The sequence below is a fragment of the Triturus cristatus genome, chromosome 3_1, assembly GCF_964204655.1.
Source record: "Triturus cristatus chromosome 3_1, aTriCri1.1, whole genome shotgun sequence".
NCBI lineage: Eukaryota > Metazoa > Chordata > Amphibia > Caudata > Salamandridae > Triturus > Triturus cristatus.
The window spans coordinates 92,857,974-92,882,899 of record NC_140583.1 but is presented as its reverse complement, the minus strand read 5'-3'; positions in this window follow the sequence as shown (position 1 = coordinate 92,882,899).

Below are 24,926 nucleotides of genomic sequence, written 5' to 3'. Positions count from 1 at the left end.
CTAATTGGAACGTCACTCATTATATCACTAGCCTTAGTGAAAAGGTTAAACAGGGAAAATCTCCTCCAATTTGGACTGTGCCTCATCAAGGCAATTTCTGTTTGCAAATAAATGGGTAAACTACTGACACCGAACAGAGAAAAAGTTTTTGTTCCCATACATACATCCACTCATCTCAGAATTCGCCGCCGTTAGTGCCATCTCAGGGCACGTATTTTATCTGTCACGATAGAGCCTATACGTGGTTGCCAACTAGTTTTTCTGGAACTTGCTATATAGCTTTTCTTCTTCCCCCGACATACACTGCTTCTTTAAATTTTCATAAAAACAGATACGGCAGAGGAATTATTAATTCCAAAGACACAGCAGGACAAGAGGGAGGAGACTTCCTGAAAGGATTTCTTCCTTTTTGGGGTCCTATGGCAAACACCAGGAATATGAGACAACTGGTTCGTGTTGTAGAGACTACCATAGACATCACTGTAGGAACTTTGAGTAATATTACAGTGGAACTACAGGCGGATCGTCTTATGACTTTGCAAAACCGAGTTGCCTTAGATGTTATTCTTGCAGATCGTGGTGGAGTCTGTAAATTGATCAAATCAAGTTGCTGTATTTATATACCTGATGATGCTCCGACAGTATACCAGGCCAACTCTAAATTACACATAATCTCCGAGTCAATTCATCAGGACAAAGGAAATTGGTCGTTATTGGGATGGTTTTGGGGACTACTGTCCAAATGGGGTTGTAAAGTGCTAACATTCCTTGGTATGGTTTTAGCCATCATTTTCTCCTGTTGTCTTTGTATGCACTGTGGTCCCGCTATCTGCGACCTTTGTGCTACTGTGTGCATCCCAAAACCTAAGACACAAAGAACAGAGAATATTAGAATGATGTTACAGCAACAGCTCGATGACCTCATGGCCATCGACATCGACTCAGATTGACGTGAGTCTGTGTATCTTGCCTGAGTTCTGGCAAAAGGAGGGTCTGAGGAAATTCGATTTTCGATCACGATCACATTGAGCCACCATTTTGTGCTCTGCCGCCATTTTGTGTTGCCCTCACTCAGGCAGCACGACGAACAAAGTCTTTTCTGCTTTTCCTGCAATATTGTGTCAAAATAGCCTTGTGCCTCTGTTTACAAAGCTGGTGTTAGAGACTGGCCGAGTACACTAATCCCTGTCTGGTTTTTCTAATCCCTGTCTCAACTATCTGTTGGTTCACACTATTCTCTCCTGATTTTATCTTATCTTCTGGCCTTCGCTGTCCTCCGCTCGTATTCTCTCATTTCACAACTGTCCTCCAAAACACACAAACGTATCTCGCCACCTGCAAGTCAGTTACAGACATGTTAATACCTTAACCTGTGGGAGGGGTGGCAAACACAGTTGGAGGAGAGGCTTCTTCGAGTTACTCGATACTTTTGTTTTTCTGACTTTTTCTATTGGCTCTGACTTTCTTTCAGACTATTCCTATTAGTCTTTCATGTATGTTTTAGGTGTGTCCTTCGTTAATGTATATGTCACCTATGTACTATAAAAGATTGTGCGCCACGGAGTGAAGTGGAAGTCTCCTTAGAACATACTGTGTGTACTTCTAGGACAACTGTACTATCTGCAGCTAATAAAATCTGATCTTTTACGCCGACAGAGTGTCCCCGTGTCTCTGTTAGCTGAAGCAGGAGAACCCAGGAGATTAAGGCGTACCCTGCGCCGCCAGGCCCATAAGGTTTCTGGTTCTTCACTCATCATCACTGGCATCGTGGCCCAGGCCGGGATCCTCCACAGGTGGCGGAGGTTGGTCATCGTCATCCTGGATGAGAGGCACCTTCTTCCGCACTGCCATGTTGTGTAGCATGCAGCATACAAGGATAATTTTGCACACCTTTGCAGGCTCATATGGGAGGGCCCCTCCGGTCTTGTGCAGACAGCGAAAGCGGCTTTTCAGGAGGCCGAATGTCCGCTCAATCCCCCTCCTGCTCCGACCATGTTCCTCATTGTAGCGCATCTCGACTGGTGTCACAGGGTTCCTGAGGGGTGTCAGCAACCACGGCATGTTGGGGTATCCGGAGTCACCTATACACAAACAAATGAGCAAGTAGCTGAGTTTTGTAGGAGTGCGGAATACAACATTGCTAAACACACACAATGATAAACAGTCAGTACACACCGACATGCCAGGCATGCTGATCTGGCATCTGTGACATCAGCGTTGCAATGCGGATACTCCTCATTATGTAAGCATCATGCACAGAACCAGGGAAACATGCACACACATGTGTGATACACATGTCTGCAAGACATACCACCAGAGCATTTATCAAGTGGAAATGTTTCCTGTTCCGGTATGCCTGCTCATGTGCCTGTGGTGGTATCAGAGCCACATGTGTACCATCAATAGATCCAATGACATTTGGCATTCTCCCCAGTGTATAAAAGGCATCCTTTATTTCAGGGAGTTCAGCTGGGCTAGGGAACTTGATGTACAGGTCAAGGAAATGCAACATCCCCTTCAAGATATCGCGTAGCACACGGCTAAACATAGTTTGCGACATACCACCTGCTGTAGCCACAGTGTACTGGAAGGTACCAGTAGCAAAGAAGTGCAGGGCTGCCATCCCCTTCACCTCTGGGGTCAGTGCTGTAGGGTATGTCCAGCCAGGTAGCAGATGTGGCGCCAAGTGCTCCGCCAACTCCTCAACCAGTGGCCTGGTGAAGCGGTACCATCGGATGCAGTTGCGTTCCTGCATGGTTTGAAGGTCTGGGAACAGTCGAGGGACAGCTGGTGCCCTGCAAAACAGAGATGAACAAAGGAAGATTGTCGGTTCATCCACCCATGTGGCCATGACCAGGCTCAATATCACATGATACATCATGACATTACACAATGTACTGAGATGTGTGCTGTTGGGCATGGACACATATGTCACCTACATGACCATCACCGCACATCTCAATTCCACATGTCCACATAAGTCACATCTAATGCAATGGCCAATCATTGAGCTGTGTCACCCGACCTATGTACTGCTGTGACGTTACAAACACAAACCACAGTGACAAGTGAGGCCTGATATCTCCCAGGCATCACAGATCTTTGCCATGCAGATACCCAGGGTCCCTGTATTGCCACATCGACACTGGCATGGACATGGTGTATCACGTACACACCACAAGGCAAGCATGAGTCCCGCAGGTAGTGGCCACTGTTGACCCTGCATGCCCTACATGTATCTCCCTTAGACACACACACACCATCAAGGTTGCTGCATATACCACATGGATGTGGAGACTGTCTCCCATTGGGCACATTTGATCATCCACATCTGAGACACAACATGCACACAGACTGTAGGTTCACATCTGAATTGTGGCTACAGGTCTCACTGTCACGTACATGCCATCACCCCCAGGACTTAGGGTGTATGTGACATGTCCTAAACATATCCAACCTGCAACTGTGTCCATGAATCATGCCCATTACTCTACATTTGCACATCACAGTGGTAATGTGCACAACACACAAAGGATTCTGCCCCCATGAACACGTGCACAGCCTGGGAGTGGCAGAACAAAAGTGCCACACAGCAAACCAAATGTTGCCCATCCACAGGGAATGCAGCCTTACATGCCATGGGACACTGTGTGGCCAATGCTGTAGTGTGGTAGGTGTGCACATGTGTCCCTGGCAAGTAATTGTGTGTTGAATCCGTCAAATAGTCACACCAATGAGGTCCGACACGGGTGATAATGCGTACGCACTGCACGGTTCATGGCCGAGCCGTGCGTACGCTTTGCCATTGACTGCAATGAGGTCCAACGCGGGTGACAATGCATACGCACTGCACGGTTCATGACCGAGCCGTGCGTACGCTTTGCCATTGACTGCAATGAGCTCTGACGCGGGTGACAATGCGTACGCACTGCACGGTTCATAACCGAGCCGTGAGTACGCTTTGCATTGACTGCAATGAACTCTGACGCGGGTGACAATGTGTACGCACTGCACGGTTCATGAGCGAGCTGTGCATACGCTTTGCCATTAACTGCAATGAACTCCGACGCGGGTGACAATGCGTACGCACTGCACGGTTCATGACTGAGCCGTGCGTATGCTTTGCCATTGACTGCAATGAGCTCCGACGTGGGTGACAATGCGTACACACTGCACGGTTCATGACCGAGTCGTGCATACGCTTTGCCATTGACTGCAATGAGCTCCGACGCGGGTGGCAATGCGCACACATTGCACGGTTCATGACCGAGCCGTGCGTACGCTTTGCCATTGAATGCAATGAGATCCAATGTGGGTGACTATCATGCATGCTCGTCGGGCAGGCATGGTCCATGACAGGCATACGCCTTGGCCATTGAATCGTATGGAGACAGGTGCATGTGTATTTTCAAAATACGCTTCGTACAGTCAGTCGACCGAGCCGGGCGCAGCTATTGGCTCTGGACTGTCATGGAGACGGATGCGGATGAAAAAATTGTACGAGTTGTGCGCTGGAAATTCAGTTGGATGCCTACAACAATGTTGCAATTCCTAGGGTTTCATGAAGGTGAAGATTTGAACGATGCGGAAGACATGTACGAGTCGTACATTTCCATGGATTGGCCAGATTCATAGAATGCAACCGTGTTGGACCTATCACTGGGGACACATGGCACAGAGTCTGCCTCTGCAGCACAGATATAAGGCTGGCTGGCCCCCAGGGAGCTCACTTGCCTGCACTACATGCTACTGGACCACATCCCTACTACCACTGCTGCTGTCTCTGCATCCCCTGGCTTCTGCTATGGCACGTACTCTGGAGAAGGCCCCAGCCTTCACTGAGGAGGAGAACCAGGCCCTGCTGGACGGGCTCCTTCCACAGTACAGCAAGCTGTATGGGAAACCAGGGGAGCAGGTGAGTGTGCAGTCCACTGCCTTCCTAATTATGCATGTTGTCTGACTAGCAGTACTAGCAGTGTGTACACCAGTGGCAAGCATTCTCACTGAGTACTTTCATCCCCCAAAGTGTGTAGGTACATGTAATGAACAAGTGTTCGGCTGCTAAAGTGCATTTGTGCAAGCTTAAACTTCCCAGGCATTGTGAACATGTCAGACATGCAGGTTATTTGTCCTTTCCCATGGTTGATGCCCACCAGCAGCAGGAGATGTGGCTGACCATTGCCCGGGCAGTTCGTTCGGTGGGGGTCTACAAGCGCTGGATCCGCATCTGCCAGAAGAGGTAGCAGGACCTTCGGGGCTGGATCCGGAGGATCGCAAGAGTCCAGTTGAAGCTGTTATCTCCTCGCAGGAGGGGCAGACACCGGACCCTGACCCCCCACATGCTCCGGATCCTGACGGTGGTCTTCCTGGATAGGCAGCTGAAGGCCAGACAGCAGCAAGGAGGGGGTAAGTCCATGCTTAATATGTGTACTATGTCTGACATGCTAATTGCAGTCTTTTGGCCTGGTCACACTTCCACATTGCGTAGGTCTTGTAGTCCAATACTCAGGTCCCTCAATTGTGTGATGCACCCTCCTCATCTGTTCCACAGGTGTGGCCCCTACAGTCTGTTGCTTGTGTCACTAGGGCACTGTGTCCCTGCAGTCAGCTATGCTCAAGCTACCGGACAGCATATGTTACCGTGATCTGTTGTGTGTTTCATGGGTGGTTCAATTGTTTACCCAATGCCTGGGATCTGACATGTGTTCTGTGTGTGCCCTTGATATGTGTTACAATTGCTGGTCTGACTCACCACATGGGGTTGTGGTATTTCAAACAAATCCATGCAGCAGGGGACTCCAATTTGTGGGCCTCAGGAGTATGTATATAAAGTATGTCACAATTGCTTAGCCGCATGACTACTGTCCAGGGCCAAACACTGTTTCACCTAGACCTGGCCAGTCATGCCTCCTCAAGGGCATTTAGAAACACTCTGTAATCCCACTCCTGTGTATCAACTTACAGGTTGTGCTTAGTGACATGTGCCTTCAGGTGTCTGCCCCTGTGTCATTATGGTGTGGCTTCCTGTTACGTACAACTGGGGTGTCCATGATTTTGAGGGTCAGCAGGACATCTGAGATGTGACTGTGAGAGACAAGACCTGTGTGACATATAGGTGTGTGATCATCTGACAGCACACAAGGGTGTATGCAACTGTGTACTTCAGGCAGCTGGGTTACATGCACGGCAGAATACGATGGGCTAATGTACAGGGAGTTGTGTTTGCAGAGACTCATATGTCTGATTTGCATGATGTGGGGTCTTCTGGGTCCTGGATATGTTGTTTGCAGGGGATGGGAAAGTGCACTTGTCATCTGCAGAGTTAGCTTTACCCCTGAGCTATGATTGTGGCACAGTGCATACTCTTGTTGTCTGGATGCCCTGCACCTGTGACAGGAGACAGTGTTGACTGACTTTCAAGGCATGCCAGTGGCATGGCATTTAACTAGCTATGAGTGATCCTGCATTGTGTTCAAGTGTGCACCATGTACCCCATTGTGGCATTGACTATCAGGACATGAGAACATCATAGTGTGTGTTGCTGGCATGCATCACAAGCATGTGAAATGAGTCTCTGCCCATCCGTTCATCCGAACACCTGTTCTGAGTCAGTGGCAAGAGATGTGCTGTGTGTATAGTGACATACTCCTACATGTTCACTTGCATGTCCAACTAATGTGTGGGTGGTGCATGTCAGGACATTGGGGTATTAGCATCCAACATGCAACAGACATATGGGTGCAAGTCAAGGAGGGATATGAGTGCCATGGTTGATGTTGAGAATGACAATTGGCTTATTCTAAACAGTGATGGCACTTTGAGCAGTGTTCAGCTGATGATGCCAGGGCTTGCCCTGTGATGTGATGTACTCACTGCGGTGTGTGCAGTCAGTGCAGGTGACTGATGTTGTTCTTTTTCTTCCTATTCCTATCCAGATACATCCACAGCCAAAGGAGGGGACAGCTCCACGGACCAGGAGGAGCCACAGAGCCTGACAGGGACAGAAGGAGAGGAGTCGGGGGGACCCAGTGGCACGGAGGGTGAGTGGAGCCACACCGAGGAGTCATCAGCACCATCCACCCCAGCTGAGGGCCACAGCAGCTCTGAGAATGACTCCCTTGTGGAGGTGGGTGTCAGCAGCCCCCAAACCCCAGCTAGTGAGGCTGTCCCCATCACCGCCACCCCCACGATCACCACTCTCCCATCGGCTCCCATCCCAGAGGTCCGTGGAGGCTCCCATGTTCGGAAGCATGTCCCCTTTGTGCCAGGCACCGCACCCTCTGCCCCTGTGTCCACTGCTGCCCTGAGTGAGGAGTCTGTGGACTTACTTAGACAGATCCATGTAGGGCAGACATCGATGCTGACTGTCCTCCATGCACACACCACGCTGTTGATGCAACTGGTGTCGTTCATGGAGGGAATTTCATCGGGCATGTCTGCCCTACAGAAGACCAATCAGTCCATGGCCTACTCCCTGAGGGCAGCAGTGTCCCTCCTCCAACAGTCCCACACCCCTCCTACCCCTGCACCACCCATGATTCCTAGCAGCCTACCTGTCCCAAGCACACACAAACCTGCACATTCTCACAAAGCCACAGACACGGGCAGCACACAAACACCCAAACCACGGGCTAGACGTGCACACAAGCAGGGGAGTGATACCACACAGGGGATGGTTTGCAGACACACACACAGTCATCCACAAACACTCCACAGTCCTCCGAAACCTCTCCCTCCCAGCCACCTTCCCTAGCCTCACCTGCAACCCAATCTCCACAGAAGCTCTTCCTCTGTGACCTTGGCCTCTTCCCCACGACCCAGCAGATCCAGATTACAAGGGGAAAAGGAAGTCCCCACACACAGAGGGCAAGACCCCACTGCCGCCACGCAGCTCCAAGGCGAAGTCTCAGTCCTCCATCCCCCAGGCCACCACTCCAGAGGTTCCCCCGTCACACCCTGCCCCAGGTTTCCCCACCCACAGATACACCATCCCCAAAATTCTGAGGCCCTCCCCCTACCACTTGCTCCTCCACACCCGGTCAGACGGTTAGTGCCACTGATGTGGGAACCGTGTCCCCCCCCCTCTGTCCTGCCGACCTAACCTGTACCCCATTCCACTCACATGGATTTAGGCACTGCACTGGAGTCCACGACCACCCCGTCTGACTTGGGCACTGCAGTGGGTACCCAATCCACTCCATGTGACCTGCCCACTGAAGTTGTGCTGGCACCCACCCCATCTGACTTGTGCCCCACAGTTGTGACTGCACCCACCACTTCAGTGAGCTCCACTGCAGTTGCAAGTGACTCTCCTGCATCCACCATCCCTTCACTGCCTCCTTCTGCTGCACCCTGATCCTGTCCCTGCAGTGCCTGGCCAGCCCCCATGTATGTCCCTCCGAGGGGATGTCCCCTGTCCTTACCAGTGCAGGCAAGCAATGTGTGACAGTTGTCACTCAATTTCACTCCTTGTCATTTGATAATGGACTGGCCATTGGCCTTTTCTTTGAATGGACGTTTACATTTTCATATGCTGAATAAAGCTTCTTTCTTTATCCTTGTGAACTTGATTTAGCTGTACGTTAGGTTGTTGATGTTTAGCATGCCCTTGCACCTGTAATGCTTGGTTTCCAATGTTGAATACTGAGGTGTTGATGTGAGGTACTCCATGTGGTCCATGAGATATGTATACTATTCTGGTCGGTATCCATGTCATTCTTTGCAGCTAACTGGGTGTGTCATGATCAACAATTTGTGGACATCTCTGTGAACATTTCATTTGCATGGTCACATCTGTGGCTTGCACCCATGCACATATGATGTGCTTCCCATTGTCCAATTTGTCTATTTCCATTACTTTGTGCGCATCACCACTGGACCTACAGGTGTGGGAATCATTGGTATAGGAGCAACTGGGTCCTCTGTGCAACTTGCTGTACATATGTGTTGAGTATGTGCAGATGACTTAAGGGAGACTCACGTACCCAGGCTGTTGTGACCAGAGCCTTCATTGTGTGGTAACTGATGGCTGACTGACCAAGTGTTCTGCTGACATGACTGAGACGTGCTGTGACTATGTTTGGCACAGCTGGGCTTCCACAGGAGTTTGGTCCCCTCAAGTAAGTGTGTTGTTCCGTGACATAGCCTGGGCCCATGGTGTGTGTCATGTGAGCATGTGTGTGTGGCCACATCCCTTTTCATACACAGGCAGTGTTCCCTTGATATGTTCCTGTTGTTTATGCTTGCTGAATGGTACTGTGTTCATCCCACAACTTTGCCATGGGCTACCAGAAGTGTGGGTGCATGACACACTACTGCTAATTTGTGTTTCATCATTGGGACTTTTCAGTTCTGAATTGTGATGATGTTGTCAGACGCAGATGGGACACAGTCAGGGGTCCCCAAGGCACTTGTTAGTTCGCAATATCATGTATTTGTCCCTAGGTGATACCTTTCAGTGATTGAGACATGTGTATGTGTGTGTGATTGCTCCCACGTGTCCGGTTCAGGGCTGCAATGTTTGCAGGTGTCAGCATGTGTGCCTTGTGGTTCTCCTTGGCTTCTGCATTGTCCTGGGACTGTGGGAGGTATTCTGAAGGTTACGTGAGCTTTGCCATCATGGCCATGTACCGCATACTGTGCAGTATGTCTGTCATTCACCAGGGTTGTAAACTGTCCTTGTGTGATGAGTCTGTGCACCTTAGTTCCTCCCAACATTCCTGTGTTTGTCATGGGTGCATGTGCAATGTCACCTGTCCATGTGGGCTTCACAGATGCACATTGTTGCAGTTCAGGGTGTGTGGTGTTGAGGGTGGACTGATGTAAATATTTGCATGGATGGGCCCCTAGCTCCCATTTGCCCACTAAGGGGGTCCCAATGATGGGTTACTTTTGTATGGCACTGTGTCCACATCTGTGTCACTGTGGTTCAGCCCCCCTCATGTGTTGTGTAGTTGCCTGGGGATACTGAGACACACACACACATACATGTTGTGTCAGATGTGCAGTGTGAGGTTGCCTGTTTGTGTTTGTGCATCTGCATCAGTGCATTGGTGGTGCTGTTGTAGACCATTGTCTGGATGCTGTTTCTGTGATTTGCTCTGCTGTCCCTGTCAGTCATATCACATCATTCTGCACATTCATCCTGGTTGTTAGGTGCCATTGCTGGCATGGAATGTGAGTTTGTGACCTGACACCTACAGTCTACACAGGTTGTTTTGATTAATGTGTCTATTTTCGAGATGTGTGTATGCTTTGTGATGGTCACTTCTGCTCTTGTGTCATTGTACACTGTATGCATTGCCAGCCCCGATGTGTGGTGCTTGTCTGCACATGGCCAAGAGTATGTTTTGTTTTCACAGTGCTGTTAGCCTCACCACATCTCTGTGGGTATGGGACACAACCACTAGTTTGCCCCAAAAGTGTTTAATGTGTTGGGACCGGGAATCATACATGCTGTTTGGCATTTGCAGCTTTGACCATGATGACACTTACCTTTTGGTCACAGTGATGAGGGAGGGTTTAGACCCCATCACCACAATGCTCGACATTTGCTGCAGTTTGGAACCCCACACTTAACTATTGTTCTACACAGTGAGGGGTGTTATTTTTACATTGACACAGTGCTAGTGATGCTTGCCTTGTGAAGGCCACACTCCGTTTTTGGTCACACATGTGCTGGTAGTTACATTGTATGTTCGAAGTCATAATCACTGTTGTGGGCATTTGTCACAGACTACACACTGTTGTCATGATGTTAGGGGGAAGTATTTTGCTGACATACCTAATGTTGGAGTAAGATGGATGTGTGGTGCATCACCCATCCTATGGCTGGGGGTGGCAGGGGTGTTGGGCAACAGGTCCCCTATGGGTGGGGGTGACAGGGGTGATGGGCAACATATGCCCTATGAGTGGGGGTGGCAGGGGTGATGGGCAGCATAAGCCCTATGAGTTGGGGTGGCAGGGATGATGGTCCACATCAGCCCTATGACTCGGGGTGGCAGTAGTGCTGGGCAACATAAGCCTTATGAGTGGGGGTGGCAGGGGTGATGGGCAACATAAGCCCTATGAGTGGGAGTGGCAGGGGTAATGGGCAACAGGTCCCCTATGAGTGGGGGTGGCAGGGGGGATGGGCAACATAAGCCCTATGAGTGGGGGTGGCAGTAGTGATGGTCAACATGAGCCCTATGGGTGGGGGTAGTAGTGGTACTGGCCATACAACCCCTATGGTGGCCTGTTGTTAGTGGCCAGGATATGGATCCCCTGTGTGTGTGTGCCATTTTGCGGGTACATGTCGTTTGTTTGTGTGGTAGGTGTCTGACTTACAATCTGCTCCGTCCGCGTCTGTTCCTGATCCGGTCATAGATGTAGAGTGCTGGTATGACCTGCGAGATGGGATTCATGATGTGTTTGTCTCGTACACGCTGCTTGTTGCTCCGTGTCGTGCCCGTCGCAAGCTGGTCCATCTCATAGCCGTGGATTGGGTTGTGGCGCGAATCGTAGCTGAGATGCTACTTTTCCGGATGATGTGACGTGCTGTACGTAGCGACCCGTCCGACGCGTAGGAAGTACGCATCGTACTTGTCAGGGAAGAAACTGCTATGGATACTTCTTCCGGGCGACTCGGTTCGGCGTTAGGAGTTACGGCTCGGACGGAGAAAGGAGCTTGAATCACAGCCTTCGTGCCGGTCAGGTTTTTGGCTGTCATGCGCATCGTACCTCATCTACAGGACAGACCGGCTACGGGTACGTGTCGGTCACAAGGTAAGGCTACAAACAGCTCTCAGAGAGCTGTCCGACCCGGATTGGATTTGACCCCTTAGTCATTCATAGCATTCAGTACAAATAAGAGCGATGTTACTAATTTTCAGCCAACTAGTTTCAATGAAAACTACCCACATGAACACTGCCCATTTCCTTTTAATTCACTAAAATTCAGTCCGCAGCTCAATTAGCAACTTTTCATACCATATAATAATTGCTTCTTTAGTTTGCTCTAGAATATAAATCTGCTTGACTATCTCTCTGTCTTGTACTACCTGAGGTTATGCCAGTTGTTTAGGTATCTCCTTTAACTAACACCAGGATAAATCATTCCTGGCAAATATCGGAGAGGCATCAATGTCCTAAACTTAATTGCCTAATACGATATCAGCCACCTTGTTAGACTTGTCAGCCTTAGGGTAGTCTTGCCCCAAAATGTTTGCCAAACTCCTCCTTTGGTTGCTGAATTTGTATTTATTGGCTTTAAGACTCTGCACACTTTGCCACTGTGAACTAGTGTTAAAGTGCTTGTGCTCTCTCCTTTAAACATGGTGAAATTGGCTTACCCCCAAATGGCTTCTTTAACATACGTATTGTGCCACCCACTTGAGTAGTCCTTTATATTTTCTTTTTTTTGTGTTCAAAATATTTTGTTGAATTTGTACAAAAGTATATACAATATGACCACACATAAAAGAGCACCAAAGAAGGTACATAATAAATTATATCAATATAAAAACAGAACTATAAAACAAATCTTGGTCTTACTCCTGGATTGTTCCCTTGTTCTACCAACTGAGCTTCCTGTCGTTCCGCTACCTTTACCTGTGCCCACATTGCCTTTTCTTTCAGTTTTCTCTGTTTTGCCTCAATCTCATCGCTGAAATATTTTGCATGTCTCAAAACTTCATCTATTTTCTTATTTTGCCAATCAACTGTATGCTGCTTTATCATATCACCAATTTCTGGGCATAATTCACACACAAACCTGTATACGAAATGACTCAAATCTTTATCACTCAGGTTCTCGTCTCCACTGAACTGTTTAAAAGCCTGAATTAGTCTCTCATAATATGCATGTACTGACTCCTTGCTTTCCTGTTGGGTTCTGTCAATTTTTACCCAATCGGTCTCTTTAGGGGGTACCTTATTTTTCAGAAATGCCATAACCTGCTCATATTTCTTCATTACTTCTGGGTCGGGAGCTCCCGTCTTAGGGTCCCTAGGATACTCCTGAGTGGGCCAATTTATCATCAGCTTGCACTCTGTCCACAAATCTGCTGGGACTATTATATTGAATAGACTATTCAAATCTATCCATAATACCTTTGCCAATTTTACAAATCTGTCTACCTGCCGGTACCACTCGACGGGCTTTTCGCGTAGTCGAGGAAAATTATTTGTGAAAGACAAAATGTCCTGTCTTGTCCATGGAACAGTTACATACCCTCCTCCTGGAATCTCTCTCATGGGGTATTCTGTCGTTACCTTTTCTTTCTATCTAACGGGAAATGCTGCAACTGTCTTTTACGTGATATTATCACGTCTTCTACACCACTTACTTCTCCATCTGTCCACATCTCCCCATTTTCTCAACAAACCGATTATGTCCTTAATTTGACCTATCCTTCCGGTAGTATTCATGTTCTCTATATCCTTCTCAGTGAAATCAACTCAATAGGATTTTTGCAGTGCTTTTACTTTGTCAAAATCTATTCCCATTTCGTTTGCAATCTCCTCTAATCTTTCATGCAAGTTTTTCGCTCTCCACGTTGCACTCTTGCAGAGAAACAACAATTCCTCATCCTGGTAGTGTTTCAATTTTTCAGTAGGGATAGTTCCTACTATTAATTCTTCTAATACCATTCGTAATTTGGCCACATTTATTGACTGGGATTCTTGATCCTTTTTCTGTAACTCTCTGAGCCATTCGCTTAATTCTTCTACGGAAGGTCCTACTGGGTTGTATACATTATTTTGTTCTGGGGCCTTTTGTGGTTCTAATAATGTTTCCATTGTCATTCTGCTCTTTTCAGCATAAATTTGATTTATAAATGGATTATTTGAAACGTTCGGTTCAAACATACTTATTGTCGGTCCCCACGGATTGTCAATTTGACTCCGTTCAGCATTTTCAATTAGATTTTGGCTTCTGTACGGCACTGTCAAACAATGTTCAGTATCTTTTTGTTTTTCGAATATGGGCATTTTCTCGGTTAATTCTAGGGTAGTTTTGACCAGTTCTACTGAATTCTCACAATTTACCCTACTTTCTGTCTGTTTTTCTATCTCTCTTGCGGAGTTACTTTTCCCTAATTCCGGTGACATAGTCTCTGTTTTAATTATTCGTAATGTTTCTCTCATTGGGACACTTGGTGACAATGCTTCTGGTTCTGGTCGATACGGTGGTGGGTTTTTGTAAAACACCTCATCAAGAACATCATCTTCTGATTCATTCACTTCATACCCACTCAAATCCACATTATGCCTTTTCTCAGTGCATTTTCTCCCTTCATTCTCTCCTACCATTCTCACAGGATACATACCCTCAGTCATACTTGCATTCCGCCACCTTTTCATCCTGTCATCATGTGTCTCATGTCCGTATGATCTACCGAACATGTATCGATAACCCCTACCACTTCTCTGTTTTTCTCGATCATGCATTTCGTCTTCCCATTCCGTCAATGCCTCAAGCTGCGTCGGTCTAGGTCTTGGTTCTAAGTCCATCATTTTGTCTCGGAGATTTCTCAAAACAGCTAAATTAAAGGAACCATGTTCTGGAAACGCCAGGACTCCATCGTCCTTGGTGTATTTTACCCAATTATCTAACCAAATACAAGTATGATACCCATATTTCGCAATCATTGTAGATGCGGGTGTTTTCGGTGGAGGAAGTAACTGTCCTTCCCTAGTCTCAACTACTTTATTTTTTTAAACCACCTTTTAATTTTCCCAAACCACGATATCTTCTTTTCTGGTGGTTGGTAATACATTTTCTTGTTTTCCGTGTACCGTTTAGTCTTCTTACAATGGTACCGCTATTCTGTCCACTCACAGCGCGACCCTTACTAACGCACCAATCAGGAGCGTCTACGTCACTATCACAATCCTCCAATCTCAACGCGACTCACACTAACACTCCAATCAGGGAGCGTTTACGTCACTCTGTATTCCTTTACTCCTAGCGTGGCTTTCCACTAACGCACCAATCCGGAGCGTTTAACGCCTCCAATCTACTGACCAATCCCAGCGCGGTCGCTCTGACGTCAGCAGCCGCTGCGGCAGCTCTGCTCTGCCCTCGTCTACCCCTCCTTTACAAGACCGCTCCGTGAACTCTTACTGCAACTTTTACGATTCGATTAGTAACAACACTAAAACATCTCCATTGTCTGATTCGCTAACCAAAGAACAGCAAAAAGACCTTTCTCATGAGAATTCCGTCTTTCTCGAGAACAGCGCTTACCTCTGTCCTACTACGGAATTAGTAGTTTCGTTGATAAAGTAGCACGTCCCTCTACTTCACCCTTCTAGCAAGCATTAGCTAACTGTTTCTCTGATATTTTAGAAATAAACCTAAAGTTTCGCAATCAACCCAAATGCCTTCACATTCACACTCATTCATACAAGAAAATGTAGTACATACGCACAGAATCCTGTCTTTCCCGAGAACAGCGAACAGTCTGTCCTACTACAGAATTATGACATTCATTAACAAAGCAGCGCTTCCCTCTACTTTGTCCTTCTAACAAGCTCAGAGAACCCCTGCTACCTTTTCAGTGATAAGCGTTATCGGTATGCCAATTGGTTTCCTGGTACTTAAAGACCAAAATTTCACAGGTAACCTTCGCTATCATACACACTTCTCTCACACCGAGAATATTTCTAATGGCAACACACGACGATGCCGCCGAATCGAACCCAGACAATGCGCCGTGCAACTTCACTTGTCACACGTTTCCCCTGTGTACCTACAGGGCTACAACAATTCCGTCTTTCCCGAGAGCAGCACCTACCTCTGCTCTACTACGGAACTGTTACAAACTTCCGACTTCCTACATCCCAGAAGCCGTGCAAACAACATATAACTCAAGGCAACTCAACATAGAGTGTTAGTACATAAACCAATACCAATCAATAATCAATAAGTTATTTACAAGCAATCGTCACTAAACCCAAAACAATAGCTAACCATCATTCTGCTACCAGAAAAACTGCTCCAGCGCTGAATACCAAAAATCCCCTCGCTACGTCACAGACCACAGATCTTCTTCAACAACCACATTCATTCACTCATTCACTGGTGGGGCCCATAACACCAATCATTAATTCTACCTTTAGATCAATGGTCCTCGAGAGAGAGAGAGAGAGGCGAATTCCTTTCTCTATTCCATGCGCTGGAAAATATGGGAGGAAGATTTGCACCAATCACCTGATGAGTAATAACAAATTCACCTATTCATCCCTGCCTCACCAGGGTCTCAATACCTTTATAACCTAGCAGTTCCTCCCATACTATAGGCCATGGATCAGCTTAGTTGTTGGGAAAAGCGACACCTTATTCTTCTAAACAATACACATCAATACACTTCCAATAATAACCCGACACAGTTCTTAAATGAATTGAAATGTTTATCTAATTAAAGCATAAGAACATCATAAAGCATTCAATATTTTGGTTCGCATATTTACCTAATCTGGCTAAATGGCGTCCTCTATGTCAAATTCAGATCTTTCATCTCTATGCCCATAAATCGATCAATCAGTTCGTAAATTAATTGGGCATCTGATCAGTCCATCAGAGTCTCTGGCAAGCAGCTGTCCAGCAGTGTCACCGTCCTCTCCGTCAGCATAACGTCAGGAAATCTGGTAAAGTGAACCTACCGACCCTCTCTAGTCTACTTCTTTTATAGTAAAATCAACAACAAAATGTTACAATACATGTTTTAGAACAAATCCGATTGGTGGAACCAGGATCATTCTTCCTGATTCTCATACGTTCAATGTTTCATTAGATGTAGTTCTCAATTTATTAATAAATTGCAACAGTTTCTAGTCTATTCAGGGCATGTTGATTCCCATGCGGGTTTGTGTCCATGGTGTCATCAATTATAACAGATCTTAGTTTGAGGAAGTTCATTGTTTGAGGATTGGCACTCCTCCCGGTGCGACCTTCACGAGTACAGTCTGCCTGGGGTCAGGACGAGGTTATTGTTGCTCATCTTTTAGCGCAGCCACACTTCACTCAGTGACTTCTGTATCTCGTCTGTCCGTCAAAATAGGGATGGCAGCCATTTTGTGGCCACTCCAGAAAGGTCAACTTAAGCAAAGAGACACAAAACGCAATTAATACATGGAAATGACTATTAAAATATTATTCCCTTACTAAACCCTTTATGTGTGTGTATTTATCTAGCAAAAGCAACACACATTGCGGTTCATACTCACAATTTAAAGCACGATTCACAAATCACATCACAAAAGCAACATATAACATGCAAATTCTAAATATCTGACATTAGTATGCGTACGGAAATTAGTTTACGTATCAATCAGGCCATGCAAATGAGATTCCCACGTGTATTTTTGTATTTTCTAATTAGTAATGTTGGTTATTCAAACACAGCAAACCATTAATACTATTAATATTAATCAGTTATTCATTTTAATTAAAAATGATAAAATGGAGGAGGTATACGATTCTTAGGGAAAACCTCACTCCAGCAATTGCATAGTGCCGGATGCTTGTCCGCACTATGCAATCATTGCTTACAGCACCATGCACAGCGCAAGCTTACCTTTTCTGCTGCTCAAGCAGATTTTTACTCGAGCTGCAGCTATTCTCAACGCGAACGGGCTGTTTCTCTTTGTGAGTGGTCGCGAACATAAGCGACCACTCGCAATGAGAAACCTGACCCCCCCCGTGTTGAGAAATCTCACCAGGAGGTTAATTTTCCACGCTCGCAGTCGCCAACTTGATGTTGGCGATTGTGAACGAGGAAAAATCTCACTGGGAGCTAGATTTTCCTCACTCGCGCTCGCCAACTTGACATTGGTGAACGCGAGCGAGAAAAAAACTCAGCTCCGCTGCACGAAGCGGAGTTTTTCGGGAACACCGCGTGCTCTGCATAACCCGGAGTGCAGGAAACTCTGCAAGTGGAGCAGAGTTCACCGCCCAGGGTTATTTTATGCCCACAAATGTCAGATCCCTATTTAACTGCTCTCTCTTTGGTAGCCAACGCAGTTCTAGAACCTCCAGTTTTCCATTATATTCACAGCCACTATATGTGGTCTGCCTTCCTTTCCCTTAACAGTTAACCCACTCACCTCAGTCTCCCATGACCCCCAATAGCCTTCTTTTTCTAAAAGACAGGTGGGTTTGCTATCCTAGAATCACGGCATTGTAGTAACCACGGCACAAACACATTTAGCATCCTATTCCACACACATCAGAACATCTCACTAGCCTATGGTCTATGTTACAGACTACACCTCACTTCAGACAAAGGTGCACTGACATTTATTGTAGTCGTTGGGACTCTTAAATCCATAGCTTTTTGCTGGGACCTATGTAGTTCTCAGAAGCACAGACTTAAATGGTTCTTTAATGATCTTGCATCACTCTAGAGATCACACTGTGACATGGATGTAATTCTGCTGATAATCAAACTACTTTCAAAGCCCAAGGAGCTACAGACAGGTCATATAGAAAGCTAAGGAAACTACACTACTGCAACAGTCTAAGAGAGCCTTCTGTCCATTCAAGAAAATCTTCAAGATGATATCTGAATCTTAGGACCTTTAATCAGGCTCTAATAAGGTGGTCGTTTCCAATAACTCTTAACGGAACATGCTAAACAGTTCAAGAAGTTAACTTACAAAATGTGATATTAGATCCTCCTCATCAACGTGTGTCGTCTTATATTCAATATCCCATAGGGGTTATGTCTCGTAGCCTTATCCCCACATTCCTTGACATATTTGATGACCTTTTCTCATGTTTTTTGTGAAATGCTATAAACATTTTGTGAACTGATGCAAAATTACACTTTTAGAACAAAATGAGGTTTGCTTTTTATTTTTCGCACAAGAGTGCACTTCTCATATAAAGGATTTTTGAGATACGTGCAGGAAACTAGTTTGGCCAGACAATGTTTTACTGTACAACATTTTTTAGGACATTTTCTATGTGAATGAGCGTCCCGAGTGCAAAAATAATGTGAAGTTACGTAATACAATGTCTTGAGAATTTCACAAATCAGGGTGTAGTAAAAAAATCATCCAGGCCTAGCATGCCAACAGAAGTTTGTAGTCTGTCAGTTGTGCACATTAAATGAAGATTAAATGAATGTGATAGGTTAGAAACAAAGGATGAGCAATGTATGGTGCATACTGCATGTCCGTCTCAAGGAAAACACAGGCCTACAGCCCCTATAGGTCAGTGGTGAGCAAACATCATTCTTTTTGTAAGCAATTTTTGTAAGATCACCAAATTATATAGCTTATGAGTGTTACAATTCTTGATCTGATAATTGCAGTTTATAGCGGCAGTTGATAATTCCAAACTAAACAATTATTGTCAAAGCCAAAAGGCATGTGTGAGAAGCTGGCCTTGTATATGATGTCCACTAATGTAAGTGGGCACCTTGCACCAGTCCAGACAACCCTTATGGTGATTTCAGAGGTCTTAGACAACCTTAGAAAGCACTTTAGGCGGTAGCTGTGGAGAGCAGCTTTTAGGCTCATTCCAGAAGGAGTGTAGAGCAGCTTGTTGTACCACAATGCAATCTTGTAATATAGATTAAGTGAAAAGAACCACACCAAGAATTTATAACAATATGTATTTATTATATAATACTCTCTAGTATGTTCAAATATCTCCAACACGGAGATAAACACAATGCACACAATACGTTAGCAAATAAACACAGCAACTAGCACAAAATACACAGTGTCCCCAGGGGGGACCAAACCATATACAAAAAAACTGGTATAAGAACCACGACTTGAGTCAGGACGATCTTGAGAGGACGTAGAATTGCTGGAGACCCACAGAACCTCCCATGGTAAGAAACCCATGAAGAGCGCGGGCAGTATGGGATCACGACCACGTGCTGCGTGCAAGTCTATGTGCAAGTTGCAATGGGGTTTTTAAAGATTAAGGACCCTTCCCAGTTGACCCTGAAGAAACCCCATGGAAGACAGCAGGTTGGAGAGTCATCCCACATGTGAATACCCTAGTACCCACGTTACCTACACCAGGGAAGCTGGGTGCATACGTATGAAGTGGTGTTGGAAAGCGCCGTTGACCCTTGACCCTGATCCAGGCAGGTCGCTCCCCACGCCGCGCAGTGCCACCAGCCTGTGCCCGTGTCCCAGCCAAGCTGCTGCTGGGAAATCGAGGCCCACCTCCACCCGCAGGCTACCACCTGCGCCTCATCCCTGGTGGCCAGTGGTAGGCCCTTGGTTTGCTCTCGCGCTTTTGCTCGTTCTTGCTGCTATCGCCTAAATCTGTGATTATCACTTGTGCTCGCTTGTCTCTCCCTTTCATTTCCCATGCTTTGTTGTGCCCATTTTGCCTTTTGTGTCCTTCGCCTATTTTTGCCACTGTTGCCTGATTCTGAAATTGCTACTATGCTCATTCTCTCCACCTTTCATTCCCCTTGCTTTGTTGTGCCCGTTTTTGCCCTCTGTGTCCTTCGTCGGTCCCGCTTTTGCCTGCTTGCTGCTGTTGTTGCCTGTTTCCCTAGTTGTTTAGTTGTGCTCGTTTTTTCTTCCCCCTTCCCCCCCCTGCTTTGTTGTGCCCGTTTTTTTGCCCTCTGTGTCCTTCTCCGGTCCCGCTTTTCAGCCGCTGCATCCCCTGTGGCCCTGCCCCCGCTTCCATTTCTCGGCCCCCCCCTTCCAGCTACCTCCTCCCTCCCACCTCCCCTTCTTATGGCGGCCACTGTGCAGCCCGACTGCGCCCGTTCACGCCTGGACCGTGCCCAGTGCCAGAACCCCTGGCCCCCGCGAACGCCAGGACGCCTGTCTCCGCTACGACCCCAGCACCCTCCACTCACTCAATCCTGGACGAGCTCGCACCTGCTGCCTGGCTGCCCTGAAGCGCACCCAAAGGCCCTTCTCCTGCCGGAACTGCAGCTTCACCAGCATCCGGCCCAACAACCCTCTGACAAGGATGGAACCCAACCACCTCAGCTGCATCCTTCTCAACAGCCGCTCCGACCGCAAACACGCCGTCGAACTCTGGGACCTGCTCGACTCAACCTCCCCAGACGTTGCCTTCCTGACAGAGACCTGGATGAACCACTTCTCCGCACCCCCGACATTGCCATAGCCATCCTGGACGGCTACAAGATCACCCACAGGGACCTCACCAACGGAATAGGAGGAGGAATCGCCATCATCCACAGGAACACCCTCAGAGTTTCGACCAACACCGACGACACCCTTAGCACCGCCGAACACCTGCACTTCCAGATCCACACCAACCCCAACACCACCCTCAGAGGAACCCTCGTCTACAGACCACCAGACCCCGACCACAGTTCAGCGACTCCATCGTCGACTGCGTCAGCACACACGCCCTCACCTCCACGGACTTCATCCTCCTCGGGGAACTGAACTTCCACCTCGAGAACAACAACGACACCAACTCCACCACCCTGATCGACAACCTCACCAACCTCGGACTCAGATAACTCATCACAACACCCACCCACTCCGCCGGCACATGCCTGACCCCATCTTCTCCGCAAGCTCCCACGTCACCTTCAGCCACACCACCGTACTCCACTGGACCGGCCATTGCTGCATCTACTTCACCTTCTGGAAACCCACCACGCACCACCGCACCCAACAGATGCCCCACCGCTGCTGGAGCAAAGTCACCGAAGACCAGCTAACCATCACCCTCGTCCAGAACCCACCTGCCAAACCCACCGACCCCAATACCGCTCCCCGCAACCTCAGACAGTGGATCAACGACTGCACCAACACCCTTGCCCCGCTCAAGAGACCCTCCAAAAGCCACACCACAAAGAAAGACAGCTGGTTCACTGAAGACCTCCAGGCCTCCAAGCAAACCTGCCGTAAGCGAGAGAAGAACTAGCTCCGTGAACAAACACCGGACAGCTACGCAGCCCACAAGAACGCCACCCGAAGACACCATCACCTCATCAGATCTGCCAAAAGGACATCCTTCAAAGACCGCCTAGACAATGCCAACAACAGCAAGGAGCTCTTCAACATTGTGAAGGAACACTCCAACCCCAGCTCCAACACCAATGACATCCCATCTTCGCAAGACCTGTGCGACTTGCTTGCCACCTTCTTCCACCGCAAGATCGCAGACATCCACGACAGCTTCAATGCCACAACCGCCCCGACTACCACTGAGACACCCGCCCCCACGACCACCACCCGCACCAACCGCCTGCTCTCCTGGACCAACATCAACGACGACGACACCATCAAGATCATGAACACCATCCACTCCGGATCTCCGTCAGACCCTTGCCCACACCACATCTTCAACAAATCCAGCACCGCCATTGCACCACATCTCCAGAAAGCCATCAACATCTCCTTCAAGACAGCAACCTTCCCGGAGAGCTGGAAGCACGCCGCGATCAACGCCTTACTCAAGAAACCCAAGGCAGACCCCAAGGACCTCAAGAACATTTGGCCCATCTCCCTGCTCCCGTTCCCGGGAAAGGTCATCGAGAAGACCGTCAACAGACAACTGACCCGCTACCTCGAGGAGAACAACATCCGGGACCCGTCCCAGTCCAGGTTCTGCAGCAACCACGGCACTGAAACTGCCCTCATCACCACCACCGACGACATCAGAACCCTGCTAGACAACGGAGAAACCGCGGCCCTCACCCTCCTGGACCTGTCAGCCGCCTTCGACACAGCCTGCGATCGCACACTATGAACACGCCTCCACGATACCGGGATCCAAGAGAAGGCCTTGGACTGGACCACCTCCTTCCTCTCTGGAAGAACACAGAGCATCCGCCTCCCCCTTCCGCTCCGAAGCCACCGAGATCATCTGCGCCGTACCGCAGGGCTCATCCCTCAGCCCAACGCTGTTCAACATGTACGCGGCACCGCTAGCCCACATCGCCCGACTCCACGACCTCAACATTATCTCCTACGCCGATGACACCCAACTGATCCTCTCCCTCACCAAGGACCCCCAGACCACCAAAACCAACCTCCACGAAGGAATGAAGGCCGTCGCTGAATGGATGAGGAACAGCTGACTGAAGCTGAACTCGGACAAGACGGTGGTCCTCATCCTCGGATCCACCCCTTCAGCCTGGGACGACTCCTGGTGGCCGACCGCACTGGGAACAGCTCCAACACCCACCTACCATGCACGCAAACCAGGGGTCATCCTCTATTCTACCCTCTCCATGACTAAGCAGGTCAACGCCGTCTCTTCCTCCTGCTTCAACACCCTCTGCATGCTCTGCAAGATCTACAAGTGGATCCCCACCGAAACAAGAAGAACGGTCACCCAGGCCCTTGTCAGCAGCAGGCTGGACTACGGAAACACACTCTACCCAGGAGCCTCGGCCAAACTCCTGAAAAGGCTTCAACGCATCCAGAATGTCTCTGCATGCCTGATCCTCGACAGCCCTCGCCGCAGCCACATCACACCCTACCTGAGAGACCTGCAATGGCTCCCCGTCAGCAAGATGATAACATTCAAGCTCCTCACCCACACACACAAGGCACTCCACAACACCGGACCAGCGTACCTCAACGAATGACTCAGCTTCTACACCCCCACCCACCAGCTAGGCTCTGCCAACCTCGCCCTTGCGACAGTCCCCCGCTCCGAAGAGCAACCTCCGGCGTCAGATCGTTCTCCCACCTCACCGCAAAGACCTGGAACACCCTCCCTATCCACCTACAGCAGACCCAATACCTGCTGACCTTCAGAAGACTCCTCAAGACCTGGCTTTTCGAGCAGTAGCAGGAGTCCCCTCCCCCCAGCGCCTTGAGACCCTCACGGGTAAGTAGTGCGCTTTACAAATTGAATGATTGATTGATTGATTGATTGATTGATTGGAGGGCTTCAGGAAAGTGCTGCTTCTGGAAGAGGAGTACCTGAAAGCAGAGAGGACAGAGTCTATGGCACTCAGGGGTAACCAGGAGACTTGGAAGATGAATGCCCTCCGATGTCGGGTACTTCAGGATGGATGACGAGGACCTTGACTCTGCAGCTGTGAGGACCAGGCGATGCTGAGGAGGACCAGGAGCCGTGCATGAACTGTGCCACAAAGGATGTTGAGTGCTGAGGGGTCATGTCCGGTGAGAGCACGAATAAGCCTTTGCAAAGGCAAGCCACGCAAGAATCAAAGAAGGAGCAACATCGGGACCAGCAAGGTCCAGGGGACTCACCAAAGGCAGGGGAGTCAGGGCAGGCCCTGAGCAATCAGGGAAGCCCAAAAGAAACAAGTGTGACCCTCAAGTGGACCAACAGGCCGGAGTAACTGAAATCATGAGAGGACCTCAAGCAGCTCACCAAAAAAAACAGGCCACGATGCACACGATGCGGTGTGGCTGAAGATTCTGGTCACAGGAGGTGCTCAAGTTCGGGGCTACTTGGAGCCCGAAATTCTTCTTGCAAAGAAGCCAACTAGCCTTTACAACTGCAAGTTGGATGTAGTACACAGGGGTTAGGTTATTGCAACCCCAACGAGGGATACAGTCCTCAAACTTGGTGAGAGGGTAGCTCACGCTTCAGGAGCTGTGGAAAACCACAACCTGTGTTGCAGAGCATACGGAGTCCAGAGGAGCACAGGATCTGCAGACTGATCATCTTAGTTGCGGTGCCTGCAAATGTAGGGGAGTGACTCCTTCACTCCAAGGGAGATTACTGTGGTTGTCTTTTATGCTTCACAGGCCTTGGAAGGTTCCTGTATGATGCGCAGGCACATACAATGCAGCAGACTGGAAGCGAGACGAAGTCAGGCCCAAACGAAGTCCAGCGAAGTCCAGAGTGCCCAGACGGTAGAAGTACAGTGTTGTCTAATCTGAATCATATACCAGGACGAATCTACGGACCTACACCCAGGTAAGCCTCTAAGTACCCTAGGGAAAGGGTTCGGAAGATTCAGGGGACCCACCCAGGGGAGGGTCTGGGCAGG